This window comes from Numida meleagris, chromosome 14 (genome assembly GCF_002078875.1).
Source record: "Numida meleagris isolate 19003 breed g44 Domestic line chromosome 14, NumMel1.0, whole genome shotgun sequence".
In the NCBI taxonomy this organism is placed as follows: Eukaryota; Metazoa; Chordata; class Aves; order Galliformes; family Numididae; genus Numida; species Numida meleagris.
The window spans coordinates 21988-27849 of NC_034422.1; the positions used below are offsets into that span (position 1 = coordinate 21988).

At 47.5% G+C, this 5862-nt stretch overlaps 1 long non-coding RNA gene across 3 annotated transcripts in view; it reads right to left on the bottom strand.

Annotated features, from left to right (window-relative positions):
- LOC110406522 overlaps positions 1-5856 on the bottom strand; it is a 19484-nt gene extending 13628 nt beyond the window's left edge. The window contains exons 1-4 of one of the 3 annotated variants that reach the window (XR_002443485.1): positions 4489-5856; positions 4366-4393; positions 2545-4283; positions 2319-2469 (exon numbers count right to left, since the gene is read on the bottom strand). This is a non-coding gene — a long non-coding RNA (uncharacterized LOC110406522). Of the gene's footprint in view, positions 1-2318; positions 2470-2544; positions 4394-4488 lie in introns of all 3 variants that reach the window. The other 2 variants (XR_002443486.1, XR_002443484.1) reach the window with 2 other exon arrangements.

A 5862-nucleotide genomic window follows, 5' to 3' on the forward strand; every position in this document is an offset into this window, starting at 1 on the left:
CAGTAGAGATTGGCGGATTAGCTGCGCAGAGCGGTCAGAACGTAGGTACGCCACTTCCGCTTTCCGGCACGCATGCGCGCTACTGCCTGGAGGACTAATCACAGTAGAGATTGGCAGATTAGCTGCGCAGAGCGGTCAGAACGTAGGTACGCCACTTCCGCTTTCCGGCGCGCATGCGTCATGCTGCCTGGGTCACCAAGCGCAGGCAGCAGCAGTTCTGCGGATTGGCCACGCAGTGGCAGCTGAGACCGCGGGAAGAACTCATCCGATGGGATCAGCGTGGCTCCCCAGCCCTGTCCTGGCGTTCCATTTTCTCTTTCTTCTGATGACAGGAGAACACAAAGATAGAGGAGAAGGAGTAAAACAACAAAAAAAGAAACGAAGAAAACCAAGGAAAACTTCTCCAAACCCAGAGAACCTGTGCTAAGTGCTTATGGATGTCTGTTAAAAAAAATCCACTTGATGAGGTCATACATTTTTTCTTGCCAGCATCTGTTACATTGTTTTCAAATACTCACATGCTAACACCCAACTACTGAGCCAACGTAATGATTATGAAAAGAAAGCATATGAGCAGAAAGCACAGAGCCATTTTCATGTTCTCAGACTCTGACTTGTACCGATTTTAAAGCATTTATTTACAAATGCCTTTCTCCATCTCTAATTTTTATATTTGACTTTTCTAAATGCAATAAAATGCATAGTTTCAGGCCCTAACAAGTCTACACACAGTCCAAAATTAATTAAAAAGAAATGTCTAAATGGGATCTTGACAATGCAGAACCCCATTATGGAAAAGGGTTTTATCAGCTTGAGGCATTCCCAGAGCTGCAGTACACAGTCAGCCTACAAACACTTAGAGCTTAAGGAAGCATTCTAGAAACAAGGAGGTAGAAGAAAAGGAGTGCACATCAACCCCTTCAACAGCAACTCAAAGAACAGAAAATATCCCATCATCTCCCTCAGAAAAGAACTGAAGGGCATTGTAAGGACACACACAGTAGATACAGCTGCCTTAACCCAGTTTGGGATCCCCCAAGAAAGGCAGAGATCACAGACCTCAAATAAAGAACGAACCATTCACCCCTCTCCAAGGACCAGGGCTCACCCCACACTCACCGGTTCAGGCTGTGACCTAACAGTTCCCATACAGAAATGAAGCACAAAAAAAAAAAAAAAAAAAAAAAAAAAAGGAGTAACGGCTGGCAGGCAACTGGGTCTGCCTGTGCGGCAAGGGGAAGTTCATCAATGGATGAGCTATGATGGCCCACTTATTTTGATTCCAGTCTGTCCTCAAAGACAGTTGAGGAAATTTCTAATATAGAGAGAGCTGAGGTGTACTCAGAAGCGTACTCAGAGGTTTGGGCTATTACGTTATCATTGGGTTTATTTTTAAATCTGCTTTAAACATTGATTAAGAGGAAAATTACAATTAGCATTACATTGATGTTGTGCTTAGTGTTATCCTTAAGATTGAGGTAAGTGTTAATGTTACTTTTATCATATTTTTCTCTATTGGTTTTAGTGGATTTTTAGGATAAGTATAACACACTGATTTTTAGTAGCATTATGGTTATAAGTGATGCTAGTTAAAGGATTAAGGTTACGGTTAGTTGAACAGTTGTTTGTTTTTTTGTTTTGTTTTTTTTTCTTTTTTAACATTATGATTAGGCTTAAGGTTACTTAGAAAACTTCAGGCATTGTTTTTATTGCTACACTGAGCATTAGAGACTTTTTAACATCCAGTTAAGGGTTAGGCTTAAAGTTACATTGTGGGTTAATATAATTATCTCCAGAGCTCTCACTAAACTTAGGGTTGAGGTCAAGACTAACATGAACTCTGCCCCTCAGCCAATCCCGGTGAAGAAAAGGCAAGCAGAAAACCCAAGGGAACACCAAGGCAAAGGCAAAGAGAACAGCAAGGGAAGGTAAAGACAAGGGCAAAGGCAATTAGAATGCCGAAGGGAAAGCCAAAATGAGGGCAAGAGTAAGGGTAAGGAGAACACCGCATGGAAGTCCCAGGCGAGGGCAAAGACCAAGGGGACTGCGCCACGGAAGGCCCGGGCGAGGGCAAAGGCAATGAAAACACCTAAGAAAGGCAAAGGCAACAGAAGCACCACGGAAAAAAATCAAGGCAAAGCAAGGGCAAGGACAACCACCAAGGGAAAGCCAAGGAAGAGGCAGAGGCAAAGAGAACTCAGGAGGAAAAGCGCAGGCAGCCTTCAGGGTACCCTCAAGCACAGTTACAAGCTCAGGGAGCACTATGTTGAGCCACGCTATGTCATGGGTAAACACTGGTAGGTGTACGTTGCCCTTACCTGTATGGGCAACCAGTTACCAGACAGACAAGGTGGGTTCTGGGCCATTTCAGGAAATGCAGCTTTCCATTTCTTGCTGACTTCATGAAGAGCCACAGATCTCCATGCAGTTCTGGCACCGCAGAGGAGCACCGCAGTTCTCTGCTGCCACCTGTTGAGCACAATGCAATAATGAAGGCTCTGCCCCACACATGCAGGAGCTGCACCTTGTGCACATCCCTCTTACCAGCAGCACCGCAGCGAGATGCCTGGGACTGTGAGACACGATGATGCAAAGGAGTTTGGAAATCAGGGCACGGTTGGGGCAGGCAGGGAAGCCTGTGAGCTCAGCAGCTCTGGGAAACTCACCAAGTGCAGCTGACTGTACGATCCACGGGCTCTACTGGACCCGCCACAGAGCCATTCCGTGCCAGTCCCAGCAAGCAGCAGTCCGAGGGCTGACCTTCTTTGAGCCATCGAGTCCCACAGCTGCAGAGCTAGCTTGGAAATGGTGCCAGGGAAACAGAAGGGAGAGGGGAGGGGGCAGCAGCGCTACAGCGTATGTGTAGGGTCTGGAAGTGCAGGGTCTCAGTGTGTGTTCAGAGTTGTCATCTACAGTGGTTAGAGTGGCCAGTGCATCCAGCATTACTCAACACTTGGCCTATTACCATTACAGTAGGCTATGTTTTCAAAAGAGGGTTTACACATTAATAAACAGGGTAATTACAGTTACAGTTAGCATTATTTTAGGACTGAGGTTACTGTTAATGTTATTTTTACAGTGACTTGTCTGGATTAGTTTTAGTGGATTTTTAGGATGAGGACATAACCATGGTTTTCAGGAGCATTAGGGTTATAATCTAAGCTACTTTTAGGATTAAGGTTGCGGTTAGTTCAACAGTAGTTTCTTACATTACGATGAGGGTTACGGTTACTTAGAAAACTCCAGGCTTTGTTTTTACTGCTACGTGGAGCGTTATCGACATTTTTTAGCATCGGGTTAAGAGTAAGGTTTCAAATTACATTGTGGGTTAATATAATTATCTGTAGAGCTCCCATTAAGTGCGGGGTTGAGGTCAAGATTAACATTAATGCTGCCTCTTAGCCAATCCCAGTGAAGAAAAGGCAAGAAGAAAACCCAAGGGAACAGCAAGGCAAAGGCAGTTAGAATGCCCAAGGGAAAGTCAAAATGAGGCCAACAAGAACGTGCCAAGGAAGGCCCAGGCGAGGGCCAACGTGAACGCGCCAAGGAAAGCCCAGGCGAGGGCAACAAAAACAGCCAGAGAAAGCCAAGGCAAAAGCAAGGAGAACACCGCAGGGAAAGGCCAGAGACAAGGAGAACATATGACATAATGGACAGGCAGCCTGTAGGGCACCCTCAAGTACAGTAACGAGCTCTGGGAACACTAGGTTGAGCCATGCTACGTAATAGGTAAACACTGGTGGGTGTACATTGCCCTTACCTATCAGGGCAACCAGTCAACTAAGTTGAGTCTGAGGGCCTTCCTTCTTCAAAGCATCGAGTTCCAGAGCTGCAGAGCTAGTTTAGAAATGGTGCCCAGGAGACGAGAGGGACAGGGGTGGGAGCAGCAGCACTACAGTGTAGGTGTAGGGTCTGCAAGTGCAGGGCCTCAATGGGTTCTGAGTTGTACTGCACTCTGAGTTGCTCTTTTATGATGACTAGTCTGGATTAGATTAGACAGGCCAGAGGCAAGGAGAAAGCAGGAGGAGGAGGACCAGCAGCCTGTAGGGAACCTTTAAGCATAGTAACAAGCTCTGGCAGCATTACATGGAGCCACGCTACGGAATGGGTAAACGCTGGTAGGTGTACATTGCCCTTACCCGTATGGGCAGTGAGTTACCAGTCAGCAAAGTCAGGTTCCAGGGCATTCTAGGGAATCCAGCTTTCCATTTCTTGCTGACTTCATGAAGAGCCACAGATCTCCATGCAGTTCTGGCACTGCCCAGGAGCACCACAGTTCCTTGCTGCCACCCGTTGAGCACAATACAGTAATGAAGGCTCTGCCCCGCACATGCAGGGGCTGCACCTTGTGCACATTCCTCTTACCAGCAGCGCCACAGCGAGACGCCTGGGACTGGAAGACACGATGACGCAAAGGAGTTTGGAGATCAGGGCACGGTTGGGGCAGGCGGGGAATTCCACGTGCTGATCAGCTCTGGGAAACCTCACCGAGTGCAGCTGTCGGTACAATCCACAATGGCCACAGGGCCTCTCTGTGCCGGTCCCAGTGTTCGGCAGACCAGAGGCCTCGCTTTGTCACACCATCGGGTCCCACAGCTGCAGGGATAGCTATTTAATGGGGGTTAGGGATGGGAGAAAGAGGGGTGGGGGTTCAGGTATCGTACAGATTAGAGAACTAATAGCATCCCCTGAGAATTGGGATGGAGATACCTGGGGTGATCCCAACTACAGTGGTCCAGAAGAAAACAATCCCTTATTTTCTGTAAAAATAAAGCCAGATCTGCTGTTAAAACAGAAAGAACCATAGGACCCGGGGATGGTCAGCCACAATGTGCTCTGATGACTATGCGCTGGGATCGATTAGCATTGACAACTTCATAAGGGAGATATGGGAGAGAACCAGGCAAAACAGGAACAGAACATCTGTGGTCAGCATGCTCAAGTGATGACGACTGTATTATGCCGAGTGAGGATGAAGCCAAGGGCTACTGGAGTCCAGGAGTTTTCTTCAGCTTAGGACCCGGCTGATGCACCTCACTCTATCACCAACCATGTAGCTTATGGGGCTGGGATAACAGACCCCATGGAGCAAGGTGAGCCACTTGCAACCCCCATTCCATGAGCCTCCCACAGCCATCGCTAAAGCTGCCTGCATGCAAGCAATGCACAAATGAGGGGCTCGTGATGTTCCATTACCTGCTCTGGTAGATTTCCCAGTGCTTAAGCCGTTAATTAGAGGAGCCCCGGCAATCCTTCCACCCCATTGAGTTGTGAGATGGGATGAGATCAAGAGAGACACAGAACAAAATTTAGTACATGATCATGATGCACAGAACGGCCTTAAACAACTCTCTGCATGGGTGGAATTAATGCATGGCACTGTTTACTGCAGTCACGAAATGGGCTGGGATGATGTGCAGAGCAGAGAAACTGAGTTCGGAGCCTGAGGGCGAAGATAGTAAGGCGAGAACCATGAAAGACAGAACAGAGGCTCCAGCAGAAGGAAGCAAGGTTAGAAGTAAAGGTGCAAACAGGATCCTGAGAACGCAGAACACATTTGTGGAACAGGGCAGCAGCTCCAGGCATTCCCAGAGCAGCAATGCTTGGTCAGCTGACCAGCATTACCAGGGGATTAATTGAAGCGTTCCAGAAATGAGGCTGTAGTGAAAGGAAGGAATGCACATTGGCTCCTCCATCACCAGGTCAGAAAAAGGGAGATAACCCCTTCATCTCCTTTAGAGAACTGAAGGGCATCGTAGGGACACGCACAGCAGATACAGCTACTTAAAAGCAGGTTCAGATCCCCCAAGAAAGGCAGAGACCCCAGCCGCAAAACAAAGAAAAAAATTTCATACGCCTTTC